This window comes from Haemaphysalis longicornis, unplaced genomic scaffold (assembly GCF_048455015.1).
Source record: "Haemaphysalis longicornis isolate Haplotype H1 unplaced genomic scaffold, Haemaphysalis longicornis Haplotype H1 scaffold_9, whole genome shotgun sequence".
Lineage (NCBI taxonomy): Eukaryota > Metazoa > Arthropoda > Arachnida > Ixodida > Ixodidae > Haemaphysalis > Haemaphysalis longicornis.
In genome coordinates this window covers 122,980,517-122,995,942 of record NW_027526460.1, presented here as the reverse complement: position 1 = coordinate 122,995,942, position 15,426 = coordinate 122,980,517, and the positions used below count along the sequence as shown (strand labels likewise).

Genomic DNA, 15,426 nt, shown 5'->3' with positions numbered 1-15,426 from the left:
TTTTATTATAGCCTGGTAAAGAGTGCTGATTCAAAGAACTGCACATCTTTCCGTAAAAAAAACCTTGCTTTTTAAACGCACACCTCCCTTCTCTTCTCCTTGCTCTGTAAAACTGATCAGATGACACGAAACAAAAATAAAACGCTCAACGTTAACATTCAATACAACACTATTCCATACAATTGAAGCCTATGTAAGAACTGGAATACCTTCGTGGCGTATATATCTAGAGATAATTCTACCGATGATTTGACAGCAGTAAATAAAACATTCCTGAAGGATAAAGAGAGAATACTATACACTGGAATAAACTGATCTTACTCGCACATGACGTACGCACGAGAGGGTACAAGGAAAACAAAGTTTATTGTACGCAAATCCTAGGTCCACGTCCTGATTTTAGTCTTCACTTCACAGGGTGGACGTCGTGCTGGATAGCGTTCGTTGGGATGGGGAATCCACATTGGTTAGATTTTACGTCTTGGTCGGCAGCTGCCATTACTGACGATGCTGTTAGCACACTCTATCAAGCGAAAAAAGTGAATTTTAGTTCATGTAATTTGCCTTCAAAAGTTCGCCATTACGCCATTTAATTATACGTTTGCAACTCGCCTTACATTTTTACTACGGAGAGATAATGAAGGTATCTTTGTTATTTAGAGATATGGCATTATTACAAAATTAATCCGCCACGAGTACATACACTACTTCTGCAAGCCTTTCACGTACTCAACATAATATCTTACCCAACACGCAATACTTACAACACAAGTACGCTGTTTCGTGATGTGATTTGCAGCACTTCTCAAGGGGTTTTACTGGTGTACGCCATGAAACAATTGCTGAGCTCGTTCTCATATTTGTAGCCGTTTTTCTTATTTCCAACAGATAAATTATACGCAAAATTATGGCCACACGATCCGTCTTTAAAATGTTTTTCTGTGATACGAGCTGCAGTTACGTCAATTTTAAACATGCGGTCTCTTATACAAAACATAAATTTTATCTGGAATTATCGGCACGATACCGCTTATAAATATTTTTCAAACGAATGAGCTCGAGTTACGTCAGATAATCAGATTAGTTGCTTTAATTCAGCTATGTAAATATCCATGGCCGTTCTAGTGGCAGACCAACAGTAAAGATAATGCTGATATTTTCGCTGTTCTTCAATTGCAGCTTCTTAGTCACTCTATCGTATGTCCAGAAAAGCTACAAGTAGCCAGAGCGATGCCTGTTTATGGAATAAAAACGATTATTTGCGACATAAATGTGCGATACACATCTGGGTGAATACGATACACATTGTTCATTTTTTCTTCGATGCCTTAACATAATGTTTCACGGTTCTCTTCCTCTTCTTTCCACAAGGGGTTAGCTGCGAGTGAACCGTGATATCCGTTTGTGGTTACCTGCAACAACGCAGCAATATTGAAACACACTTGGCAATGCATTCACTTCAAAATTTTATTTTATTTACAAATTTTCGTATTTTATTTGTACGACTGTTACTCTGCTTGAAACTGATAGAAGTAGTGAAACAAAAAATATTTCTTTTCGGCAGTAGTTTCAGTGGTCGTTGGGAAAATATCTTGATCTGACAAACATTATTGGACAAATCATTACAGTTTTAATTTTTTTTCATGAGCCCGTACAAAGGCAACGTCGTTTCTATGCATTTTAACTACACTAGGATAAGTTCAACTGCGCTAATATTTGGATTATTGAGCGACAGAAATGTAAATAAACGCAGAACTTACCTCTACTGCGTCATAACTTTCCATTACCCCTACTTTTTGCCACAATCGTACAAACCAGCTGTTCAGGTGCTTGATATTTGCTCTGCGTAGCCTGTGTTCCCCTGTAATAAAAAGCAAGAATATACAAATCAAGAATGAGTGTCGCTCGCTTTCTCGACTAGTGGACGAGTTTCTGCACATATCCGACGCCCTGAACAAACTAACACAAATTCACTTCAATGAAGCTTCAATAACTCCAATACAGCACCGTCCTCTTATAAACGTATCGTGGGCTGCAGCGAATGAACTCATAAGCAAACACAGAGAGCCAATGAAATTTCATTTGTTGCCGTCTTCCACATTACAGGTATCAGGTATCAGGTTTCTGAAAATTTAGTGTTTTTTCCAACTAACCAACTTAGGAGGATCTATATGGGACGCCGCAGAATCAAAGACAGCACCGACCCCACCTAGAGCTTACCGGATGCGAATGATGCTCTTACTTCTGGCAACCACCTGCAAATATGTGACATGCGTCTGACAGCTGCTGTGTTAACACAGGTGCACCAAATTTATTCGAGAAGGGACGCCCAACCAGCAGAATATGCGGGTGTTCTACCTCTATATTTGTACGGACGCACTGAAGTCTGGCCACACGGCGAATGAAGTGCATAAGTCGCAAACGAAATTTCACCAAAAGTCGTCTCACTAAGAACGGATGAGTGTCGCTTGCTAAAGCTGGCGGGCTCCTGTCGCCCCAAGAAATTGGGAGTTCAACGGGCTAAAAAGAACACTGCTCCAAAAAAGCTAGAGAAAAAGCGCATGTTTTAAAGGAAACATCGATACGTTGCTGCAAAGGAAGCCGTCTGCAGAGCTGTCATAACAAAGTGCTTGGGTTTGAGCCGCGGACGCCTCATCGTAACCGGTTAGCTAAGGCCATTCCAGAGTTTTTTTTTTGGATAAAGTTCTGCCTCTGGGCAAGTAGCCTGTTGATAGCCGGACGATGTATGTTTATCTGTGAACTGGGAGGAAAAAATAAATCGTAGTTTTTTGCGCATTCGCCAAAATTATCACACAATTTGGGTTAAGTATAATTGAGTTTTTATTTCTCGCGCACGCGAATAAACACACGAACACACTTCAACGCACAACTTGAAATGTGAAAACCGAATAACGCGACGTTATTATTTTTTGAGAGAGATACCGTTTTTTTTTTTCAGGGACGGTCATGAAACTGAGATCACCGAAATAGCATGGGCCAAACAGGGCGTCAACAATCAGCGGGGAACAAATGCATACATCAATATAGTCTGAACATCGGTGGGTGAATGAGGAGACAATTACAGTCGACGACCGATTAATCGGACACCGATTAACCGTACAGTCTCGGTTATTGGGGCGGCTCCTCGGCACCACCTATGGCCCCATAGAGATCCCATAGAGATAACGTAAAAGGCGGGCCGACATTTGCGAGTTCCACCAGCTTTAAATTCGATAATCGGGACCCTGTTCCTCACAGTCGCGCACGCCGAACCGGCCGCCATTATCTCCTCTGGCACCTCGACGATACAAGGTTGAACTTCAAAAAAAAAAAGATTACTGATCTACGAGGCCTGCTTCTGTGAGGCTTCAGAGATTTCTAACTGCAAGCGCCGACCTTGGAAGCACGGCCTCAACTGCGAGGTCATGCCAACATCGTGATCATGACTTGCTGTTTAGGGCTCCCCGCGAACAGGCCACTGACGCCCTATCGTCATTCGCTGGTTTGCCATCTGTCATTCTTTACATCGTCCTGCGGTTCTGTGTTTGTTCGATCAATTCGGCGGGTAGGCAAAAGCTCGCTGTCTCCGAGAAGTCTACGTCAAATGGCGCCAACGTTGCCTTGACAGTCCACGCCGAAGATCATGTCGAAGAAACGCAGCAAATATAAAAAACTTTCAATAGCGAAGAGGGCAGCTTTTAATAAGGGTCTATTAACAAAACGCTCATCCCCGCTACGCTTCTCTTTTTCCCCGTTATGCTTCCCCGTTTCCCTTTTAGCACTATATACACCTGGTGGGTGGTGTGATATATTTAATTTGAAACAAAGACCCTTATTTTTTTAAGTGCGAATGCACTTCTTAAGCGAGCCTGAATCGTCCGCCGCCGTAGTCCGCATAGCAACAGCTGCGGGTGCGCGCGCTCCTCGTCTTCGCTAGCAACGTGGGGAGATGGGCGCGCGCTGCCTGGCCGCGTCCCCATGGCTCATTCTTGTTGTTGTTCCTGCTGACATGGCACATACCCACGTGGGGGATTGGCCAGGAATCGGGCGTGAGAAGGGCTAATGCACCCGCTTAAAGGAGTACTGACACGAAATTTCAAAGCTGCGATCCGCTCTAGCAATCAAGTACAACGACAACACAAATAGGTGTCTGTGAATAAATGCATATTTCTTTCTTTGTAGTTGTGTGTGTGTGTGTGATCTCTCTTTCGCGAACATTACCGAACCGCGCAAATTCAACTCGTGCATTCGCACTTTCACATTGTTCCCCTCGGGGAAATGCGGGGAATTTTTTTAAATGATGCTTTTACTGAAAATGATCAGTTCTCAGTTTTTAATTGTATGACCATTTTTAACGTATAAGGACATCTTGATACTTTTCGCCAGGGCCAATCACGAGATTTCGGTTTTTGAAACATTTACTTAGTAGACGAATTATGCGTCACTTGCAACGTGGCCTCAATTCTGCTTTGACACGGACAATTTATTAAAATGGCTGGGTCGGCGTCCGTAGCCTTTGGCCGCGCCAAATTGCCAATTTAACCGAACATGTTGAAAAAGCTTCTTCAATGATCTGAGTTGTAAACAAAGAACGGGCGAGAATGAATAAAGAAAGTAAATTATATGTGTGTTTATACTACACTCATTTGAAGTTAAAGTTGAAGTTACTACGCTCAGTTGAAATAATTTTGCGTGGAGCTTGCCTGTGCACGAGGATGAGTTTAGAAAGCTCTTGTTTCTCGTAAACAACTACGCACCGTATTTTTCACGAACAACGTAAAAACATGTTGTTTGAAAAAACTTTTCAAGACGATTATCTTCAACGCTAGAATTTGCGGTGTGCGGAGTATGTGCTGCCCTTTTATTTCCAGGATACTCGCCGCAGATATACAGCCCATCTGTGCCGCCCACCAAAACGGGCATGCCATGCACCACACTTCTCCTAAATGCTGAGTGGCCGTTCAGAGGTCGAAGTTGCCCGAATATTCAGTGTTTATAAACACACCTTACATGATTTCATAATAAACAAGGAAAAGATTTTAGGTGCGAGGGATAAATGTTCGGCAAGTGAACCGAAAGCGGGGCGGCAAAGCGTTTATCTGATGTTAGAGGAAGCGTTCAACGTCCAGCCCACCGCTACCGTCACTCAATGTGCTGCCGTTGCGGACACCTTTTGAAGGAAAAAGCCCATACGCTTGCACTTGGAATGGGCACCATCATCATCAGCCCTTCTACGCCCACTGCAGGGCGAAGGACTCTCCCATGGATCTCCATTTATCCCGGTCCTGCGCTAACTGCGACCAATTCATCCCCGCGAACGTCTTTATCTCGTCTGAACATCTACCTTTCTGCCGCCCCCACCACATTTGCATGGTCTAGTGATCCTATCAGTTACGCTAATTGACAACGGTTACCTTCCCTTCACGTTACATGCCCTGCCCACGCCTTTTCTTCTTCTAAAACTCTTCTCACATGCCTTGGTTCGCTGACCTACTTCTCTCTCTTTATGTCCCTTAATGTTACCCCTATCATCTTCCGCTCCATTGTTCGCTGAGTCGTTCTCAAAACCTTCTTAGTGAGCCTCCAAGTTTATGCCACGTAGGTGAGTGCCGGCAAGATGCAGCTGTCATACACTTTCTTCATCAGTGACATTGGGAGGCTGGCCTTCATTATCTGAGAATGACTGCCGAATGCACTCCACCTCATTCTTAACCTTCTAATTATCTCTGCCTCATAGGTGCGATCCGGGGTCACTACTTGGCGTACGTAGATATATTCGCGTACAATTTCAACTGCCTCGCCAGCCACTAATCTCAAACCGATGTGCTCGCCGGAGGTTATTAAGCATTACTTTAGTTTTCTGCATATTAATTTTCAGGCACACAATGAGACTATGCTTGTCCAGACCGGTAATCATGCTTTGCTATTCGTCCCACGAGAAATCTGAGGTTACTGATTTATTCTCCATTAACCCGAACACCCACGTGATCCAATCCAATGTTCTGAATACTTCTTGTAAACATGCTGTGAATAACATTGGAGAGATTGTGTCTCCTTGTCTGACATCCTTCCTTATAGGTATTTTACTGCTCTCCTTATGGAGGGGGATGGCAGCTGTGGACCCATTTTAGATATCCTCTAGTATTCTTACGTAATGCTTGTCTACACCCTGATTTCCTAATGCCGGAATGACTGCTGAGGTTTCGACCTAGTCAAATGCTTTCTCATAATCTATAAAGGCTATACAAAGGGGTTGACTATACTCCACGCTTTTCTCTATCACCTGATTGATCCTGTGAATATGGTTCATTGTTGAATTTCCTTTAGGAAACCCTCATTGTTCATCAGGTTGACTTAAATTTAAGGTGGCAGAAATCTCTTGGCGATTACCTTAGGCTGTACCTTGTAGACGGCTGACAGTAAGCTGATCGGCCGGTAATTTAACAACTCGTTCATGTCCCCTTTTTTATGGATTAGGATGATGTTCGTGTTCTTCCAAGATTGCGCTATACTTACGGTCATTAGGCACTGTGTATGCAGGTTTGCCAGTTTTTCTAGTACAATTTGGCCACCATTCTTCAAGAGGTCTGCTGTTTTCTGATACTCACCAGGTGCTTTGCGCACATGCATTTCTCTGAAAGCCTTTTTTACTTTTTCTGTCGTTCGTGTTGGCGTAGAGGTAAAGAATCCGCCTCGCGTGCAGAAGGACCGTGGTTCGAATCCCGGTGCCGCACAATTCTCATCGGATTAAAAAAATCCGCGTGTTGATTGAATTTCCGAATAAAGCTTGTGGTGCTGGCTGATCCCGGTGACCACTGCCGCTAACAAACTACCTCACCAGAGGTGACTGGCCACCCTGGTGTAGCACTGGCCTTAACCTACCATGAATACACCATTTAATCTATTTGGCATAAAAAAAATTAAGTTCACTGAAGGTTGGCTGGAGATCTTTAAAAGACGCTGCGATCTCGCCTTCAAAAAAATGTAAGGTGAAAGGGGTGCAACTGATAGCACACTTAGTGAACTACCGCAAAATAAAGCTTGTTAAGCTGCTTCGGCAGTACTCACCAGACGGCACCTTCCACCTCGACGTAACCGGGCTTTTTTATAAGCTGCTACCAGACAAGAAACCTGCCCGGTCTTGGAAGCCTTGCCACAGAGAAAGGCTCAGCAAGGAACGAGTCACCGTCGTTGTAGGCAGCAACTCTTAGAGGACAAAAAAGCTACACCTGCGGGTGATTGGAAAATCGAAAAATTCTCGATGTTTCGAGGGGAACAAATTCTTCCCGTCTTGCATGAAGCCAATAACAAGGCGTTGATCTCGCGACACCTGTTCAAAGCAGAAGGATCGACATTTGGGCGAGTTGGTACTGGTTATGTATCATCTTCACGAAACAGCGTAAAAAACGGGGACACTAGGAGAGAAAGACGACAGGACGACGCTGTACTCACAACTATTTTTTAATAAACTGCAACACGCATATATATACTATGTCCCCAAAACCCACGTGCGCTGACATGACGCATATCGAGATTATCAGTACAAAGTAACACCAAACTCTAAGTCACGGACTTATCTAGAAATAAGAATTTTTTTTCATGTAATGCTATCGACGGCTCACTTATGCAGATATCGCCTCTTTTTCTAATGTGAAATGCTTCGATAACTTCCCTAGTGATCTGATTAGTGTGAACCGAAAGGATGGTGGTGTCATGAAAAAGCGGAAAGCACCTATGCTCGGAACAGTGTCTGGTGATATGTGAATCTTTCTTGTTTTTTAGTGAGTTTTTGTGCTCTAATAATCTTATATTAATGCAACGACCGGTTTGCCCAACATATACGTGGCCACAATTAAACGGAATTTGATAGACCACCCCCGTTTTACACTCGACTAGAGGGGACCTGTGCTTAACAGAGCATTTCTTTTTAACTGCAATATCAGATTCTGCCAATTTTCTTTCTATTCGACCACAAATTTTTCCCATCTTAATGGGTGCTGAAAAAACAACATTTATACCAAATCTACCAGCTACATTTTTCAGCCCATGTGACAATTTATGTGACAATTTATGCTGTTCAAAGTGCACGTTCGAAAACAGGAGCGGACGTTTGCGTCGCACAAGAGCAAGATTCTTCTCATTGTGGGCAACTGCAGTTCTCACGAGCCGATAAGCTGTCTGCGAGCGATTGATCTAGAATTCCTCCCGCCGAACACAACAAGTACCGTTCTCGCCTGCTCCAGCGCGTGTCACGGTGCTTGGAGAGTCAAATTAACTACAACGTTGACCCGATATCCACCGTGAGCATACTTGCCGATGCCTGAAAGGCGGTGTCTGCAGTCACAATCGGTAGCTGTTTCCGACATGCCAGATTTACATTCGGAAGTCAGCCCGACTCTGCAATGAAAGAGCCTAAACTGCCACTCAGCGCAACGGACTCAAATGCGGACACCATTAATCATCTGCGACGCTTTTTTGCACTCATCCCGGAAACATTCATGTTAGCAGACTTCGCAGATGTCGACAGTGCGGTGTCGTCGTGCGCCAATTCGGACGGCGATGACATAATAAAGCAGGTTTTGCAACTACTAAGCAGCTGCTGTGACTCGGATGGCGATGCGCCGTGTGTTCCGGAGCCGTCTTATGCGGACCTAACTCGAGTCTTCGTGGTACTTTCATCAGCGTAAAGCGACCATGCCACACCGGCGGAGATCCAGGCGGACTTGGTTGCCCGTAAGCGAGAGTGTGTGAAGAAACGCATCGACAACTTCTTTCATCCCCAGGGGACCCAAGGCGTAAACAAAGTTATTTTTTCCGACCATCCGTTTTTGCGGAGAAAAAATCGTTGGGAATTATATATACATTCTCTGCGAAGTCAAAATTATCGGTTGTCGACCGTATATGGCGTTTCCCAAATCGAAGTTTTTTTGATTTTCAATGCTATAAATTTGCTACAAAAGAAGGAAAATATGACCTAACTAGCTAAATAACAAGATAGGATGCTTGCAACACAATAAAACAACATCACTGTACATTAATATATATACAAAAAAATTAACAATTTCACGTTATCTTTAGCAAAATCGGTCTGCAAACCAATTCAAGGTACAAAATACTTACTGTGATTTTATTATTCCGACGTTCTTTTGTTGTTGCTGTTTCTATTTAAAACATATTGCGGGATATACTGCCGCATACACTGTAAAATCTATGCCACGACCATTACTGAGGCGCACACACCACATGGTCACCTCTCGCGTCCCCTAAAAGCCGCAAAAATGTCAGGTTCAATTACCGTCTCAGGATCAACATCGCTGCAACTGAAGCGAAACGCTTTGACATAGGAACCTCACTATTCTCATTTCAACACAGGTTAATGACGTTGATAATGCGGATAAAGACCTGAGGAGGCCGAGGCGCTCATTTTCACCGAAGTTGATTTAATAGGCCAACATTAGCGGCGACGTTGGCAGCTTTGACAAACGTTCAATAGTAGAGATATTGTCTCAGGGCTCTTTACTCGTTACGCCCGGAGATTACGGGAACACGTCGCAATTTTGTCTGCTTAGAAGTCGCCAAAACCGATGTCATTAAACGTGATAACGACACCTCACATACCAAACGAAGGTTCTGACTCCCCGTAATATCACGTCTGTGCCAATATGGTAGTATGGGAGTTTGTTAAATCTTATTTCTCTAGCCCGTCGCCATACGCCTGACGGGTGTAGGCTAGTTAAAATAACCGCGTTGTTATGAAGGTGCCAGAACTCTTGGGGCATTCTTCTGAATTAGTTTTTAGGTCGTGCGTGGTGTCATTGTGGGGTAGTACCGCATCGTAACCGCCACTGGCACCCTGCAGAAGGTCGGAAGTATTCAGTAATTTTCTACTGCTTAGGCAGTCGAAGCAGCAGAAATTTCTTTTCAAGGTAGTTAGCCCCAGAAGCTCCATGACAAAGGAGATGGGGGTGCTCTGCCGGAGAAGACGACCTTCCTCACAGTCGCGCAACGGTTCGACGAACTTCAAGCAGGCCAACTACACCAAAACGACACCGCCAGTACCATGGATTATAGGCTCCGGACAGCGAAGTTTGCCGGGTGACCGCAGCGCCAGACGCGGCAGAGCCGCGCAACTCTGGGTGCGTCCCGCCGCGCAGACTGCTTTCAGCACCCGTGAATGGAACTTTGTAAAAACGTGTGTCGTAACGTTATTTGCATGTATATCTACTACATACTGCAACAAAATCACTCGGAAATGTATTATAGTAGGCGGGAGCCTCCAAATAAAACGGGGTGCTGATAAAGGGCTGTCGCCTTGCTGCGGAGCCGTAGGTTGACCGAACTGGGGAGCGTGTTTGAAAGCTTTGCATTCTTCCACGGATTCTTCTTCTCTCTTTTTTTCGCAGATACTAAGCGTGGTTACTGAATCTTGAAAATCCCACACTACGCGAGGGGATTACATGCTGCCGTGGTGTACGAGCAGTTTCTTAGTATATAGGGTGGCTAGCAGACCGTAAATACGCATAAAAGCGCATTATATTTGGTAACAAAGAGGGCCCCCAAACACAGGTATAGCAGCGTAGTTTATCACCCAGCCATTCTACTCTGCTTCATCTCATATTTACCGTGCTTATATCGCCGTTATAAATACATATAAACACATATGGGGCGGACACTTATACGCGTTAGCGTTCCCAAATGTTTGGCGAGCGATTAGATATCATAACATCACCGCCTCTTCTTGCAAAAGAAGCAATGAAATTGTTGTCTAAGCCACTGAAAAGAAAAGAAAAGTAGAGATAAGACGTGCCGCAATCAAAGTTCGAGATATATAAACGCAGGACGAAATTTTTGCACTCAGGGAGTTGGAGGAGGAGGACAAACTCTATTTATCCCATCCGTTGTGATTCCGGTCACTCCAAACCAGTGAGGGGTGTCCTCAGGGAATTAAATTTCTCTCCTCTGACTTTTGGTGCAAATTTGTCGACTTTAATAAAAGCGCTACTATTTCTTTCTAACAAAGGTCTCACGCCTGACCCGTTGGCGTGGAGAGAAAAAAATACCCGAATGTGAATATTCCGTAATTTCTTCCGATACGCCTACTATATGTTCTGCCTCCCGCTCTCCCCATCGACTCTCGCCCAATGAAATTTCTCGTAATAGCCTTCTCTTGAAAAGTTTCTTTTTTGGGACATGTTTTTATACAGCTGGCGTTCTGGGCTACACCTGGAAGCCCAAAAGTTTCTTGGCGGAGCGGGCACTTATTAGCGGCAGCACTTTCGCCATACACAAACAAATGTGAATTGCATACTGTTACATGCATGGATCATCAAATTCGGATCAAATATCCATATCTAACACCAATGTACGTGGTCCAGTTAGTTCTGAAGGCGCAAGTGCACTCACATGCATGGAATAACTCGCGCGGAAACATCTCGCAACGTTTGATATATTTGCAGACAAAGCCTCCTCTTTTGTGGATTAAACAATAGAAATTACGTTTTCTTTTGCAGCAAAACATGCTGATCTTGAGAAATTTTTGCCCGCAGGTAGGCTGTACAAGCATTTCTCTTCTGGGCATCACGCCTATGCGGCCAATTTATATACCTTCCCATACGCGAATTCAACAATATAAATTCTTCTTCATTCACCTGCACTATGAGGCAGGATTACTATACGATCTCTTATTTCGTTTTGAACACAAAAGGGGTGACTAATATGATTCTTCCGCGCTGCAAAAAGAGGAGGGCCCCCAGCCAGGTACGTAACGGCTTGCAGGGACCGACCCAGTGTTGCGCATATCTGCCGAAGGGGGCGCTGGGTGTCGCTGGCTCCGTGTCGCCCTCTGGGCGCTGTCCGGAACCTATAGCGCTAATCTTCGAAGAAATTATGCATTAAAAAAATGGCGCAGCATGAAATAGTGGGTCAACAACGGAAGAAACAGCAGAGCTCGGGGTTTCCGTAGTTTCAACACTGACAGCAGATCCAAGGGGAGAGAGAGCAGCCGTGCCCCAGACATGCAAAGCCGTTTTGGACGGCTCTGTAAAGCGAAGACCATTCGACTATGTACAGTGCCAATCAACGTCAACCTTTTCGTCGTCGCCTTCCGGCGGAACAGCCGCGTAGGGTAAATCATCCGGTAACTCACCCTCGCCTCGTTAGTTTTTCTCTTCGTCATCAGTGGGCCAAGTGGTCGCTCCACGTGTGGATGTTGGTTGGTTCCCTCAAACCATGACACATACCCACGCGGGGGATTGACCAAGAAGCTTTCTACCTAATGAGGATGTGACCTAATTTATTTTATATCTCAAAATTCAGAAAATGAAATGCAGAACAGATTTTTTTAATATGTGTAATATGAAAGTAGAGACAGGAAGAAAAACTAAATACATGTGAACGCTTAGCTGGCTAGCAGGAAAACCGGCCTGTCGCTGCAACATAAAAGTGAAGGGCGGACACAACATCCCTGTGGCAGACTCCTAGGGCGGAAGCGCCTAGTGACAGAACCTCGGAAGTAGATAGCGGAAGGGGGAGGCGCCTAAAGGTTGACTCCAGATGCTAGCGTCGCATTGGGGAAAAGCTGCGGCAATAAACAGGAAATGTTCTATATTTTCCAGTTCGTCCCAGAAAGGCCATTGTGGAAATGGAGCCAGATCAGTGTTATCAAGATAAAAATTTAATGGGGGAATTTCGCACCGATGTTTAGTGATTGCTACCTCGCATAGCCTTGATTAACAAAACATCGGCTTCCATGCATGACGAAAATGACTATAATCTCTAGAAGACAAGAGAGAATGGCGTCTTGACTTTAAGTCTGGAGTAGTTGTAAACGTCTAAATCTCGTCCCCAATAGAAATCTATCATTTGGAAGAACCATACTGGTCATTTGATCAGCCATTTCATTCTAAGAGATTCCTGCATGTCCTAGAACCCACACTAGCTTAACCTCACAAAGCTGATGAGGAACAAATTACCGGAATGTGCGGATAACTGAAGAATCTTTTTCGGATGTTAATGCGGAACACACGGAGAGGGAGTACAAAAAAATAACAAAAGAACACGTGAAAATCTATGCTGAAGTTTGTGGGGACCAGGGTTCTTACGGGGGCCTAGCTCGATCGTCGAGATTCGGCCGCAAGGCTAGCTCCGCTGAACACCGCCACGGACCACCAACTTGGCGTAGCGGCAGCGAACAGCAAGGAACACAGGACACAGAAATCGCCCACTCCGACGTTTATTGCACTGCAATAAGGGGACGTCGGGCCCGTCGCTCTACACCGCCAAGACAACCTTGGCCAGGACGGGAGAAACAGGCGTCAGGGCGGATAAAAGAAGGCCAAAAAGGAGCAAGTCGTACTTACGGCCGCACCCCATGATGACTGGTATCCAAAGAGGCCCTTCCTTCGTCGTCGCCCCAGGACCAGCTCACCCGGAGCATCCGGACAAACCCGTCACGTGAGGTGTTCGGCAGCGCCCCCCATCATCAGCCTCCCGCAACGGGGAAATGCGTGGCCGCAGGGAGAGAGAGGGACCTTCCCCCTCTCGCCTCCGCAGCGAGAAGAGAGAGATAGGGAAGATGGCGGACCTCCGCAATTCCCACAACCCTCCCCCCTTTGACAGAAGCCGCTCGACCTCGAGGGCCTCCGGCCAATGATGACCTCACCGTTTGTTTCGCTGCCTGGCACTCTTCTCGAGCAGGTCCAAAAGCCCAATCCAGAACATGCTCCACTGCGCCAGAGTATACGTTGCACCGCACATCCCCGCCACATAGTTCGCCACAATCACCACATAGTTGGCCACAATCCGGCGGTTGACCTGAATTCGTCGATCTGCACACAAGGCTGGCTGCATGCACTGTCGGCCGGCCCATGGTCCGCAGGCCCCACCGGTGAAGTAGGCTGGGTCGATTGAGAACAGGGCCCAGGCAGCGGGCTATTCCCAGGCGGTCACCTCCCGCAGCGCTTCGCCTCGCGCCGACGGTGCGCTTGCCTGCCGCACCGCCGGCGGCTTCCGCTGCTTACGGGTTCAGTAGTGACGACCTCTGGTGAGTGGACCCGGGCTGGAGGCCGCTTTCGTTGTGCTGCCTGCCAGGTGGCTAGTTAGCCAATCGCCAACAATGGCTTTCGCTCGGCGCACCTTGGACGAGTATCGACAATCCACTTGTTCTCGGATCGGGATTTAAGGAACGGTCCCAGAAGGTTCATTCCAATCTGTTCGAAGGGCCTCGATGGGACGGCGATCGGCTGCAGATGTCCGGTGGGTCTCGTCGGTGGCGTTTTTCGTCGCTGGCAGTCACGGCAGCTCCGGACGTAGTGAGAGACGTCGGATGTAAGGCGGGGCCAGCAGTACTTCGCCTCGATTTTTCCAATTGTGTAGGCTCTGCCGAGATGTCCTGAAGACGGGTCGTCATGGCACGCTTCCTAAATTTTCAGGCTGAATGATGGTAGGTCGCGTTTGAAGGTCCTAAGCACGGCGACGTTGCATCCTTCGAGGTAGTCGATTATGACGCGTAAGTCAGGGTCGGCATGCTGCTGGGCGGCTAGGTTGCTCTCCATCACGACTCCGAAGAACTCGCTGTCTTCATCAGAGTCTTGTGCTGGTGGGTCGACGGCAGTGCGGGACAGCCAGCCGGCGTCGGAGGGTTTCCTGCCGTATTTATAGACGACTGTAACGTTAAACTCTTGCAGGCGCAGGCTCCACCGCCCAAGACGGCCTGAGGGGTCCTTCAAATTAGCGATCCAACACAGCGCATGGTGGTCTGTCCCAACCTTGAATGGTCTATCATACACGTATGGGCGAAGTTTTGCAGTCACCCGTATAATAGCAAGGCACTCTTTTTCAGATGCTGAGTAGTTTTTCTCCTGCTTCGTCAGATTATGGCTGGCAAATGAGATTACTTTATCGCAACAAGGTCGAGAACTGGGCCAGTTGGTATACATTCATTCTGAGGGAGCAGCGCAAACTAGACAGGACAAAGGGTAGGACACAACACAAGCGCTTATCGCAACCTTTATCGCAACCGCTTTGTTCTTGGACGAGGACGACACCCAAGCCTATATCGCTGGCGTCCGTGTGCATTTCCGTCTCGGCGTCTTCGTTGAAATGAGCTAGCACGGGCTGCCTTTGCAGGCGTTTTTCCAGCTCGCAGAATGTTTTTTCTTTGTCGTTTTCCCAGCTAAAAGGGGTGCTATCATTTGTCAAGCGTGAATGGCTCTGTAATGCGTGCGAAGGTTGCGACGAAGCTCCGGTAGTAGGCGCACATTCCGAGAAATATTCGCACGCCCTTGTTGCCTTTCGGCCTTGGGAAGTTCGCAATGGCTGAAATTTTTGCCGGGTCAGGTAGAATTCCTGCAGCGTTGACCACGTGGCCCAAATACTTGTGCTCCTCTTACGCGACACGGCACATTTCAGGCTTTAGCGTTAACCCCG

The 15,426-nt window shown here is 46.3% G+C and overlaps 1 long non-coding RNA gene across 1 annotated transcript; it reads right to left on the bottom strand.

Annotated features, from left to right (window-relative positions):
* Positions 1-1,237: 1,237 nt before the first annotated feature.
* On the bottom strand, positions 1,238-2,221 carry LOC144152303 (uncharacterized). Its single transcript, XR_013319139.1, has 3 exons — positions 2,154-2,221; positions 1,761-1,861; positions 1,238-1,412 (listed from the first exon to the last, which is right to left on the bottom strand). It is a non-coding gene; the product is annotated as an uncharacterized LOC144152303 (long non-coding RNA).
* Between the last annotated feature and the right edge of the window lie 13,205 nt (positions 2,222-15,426).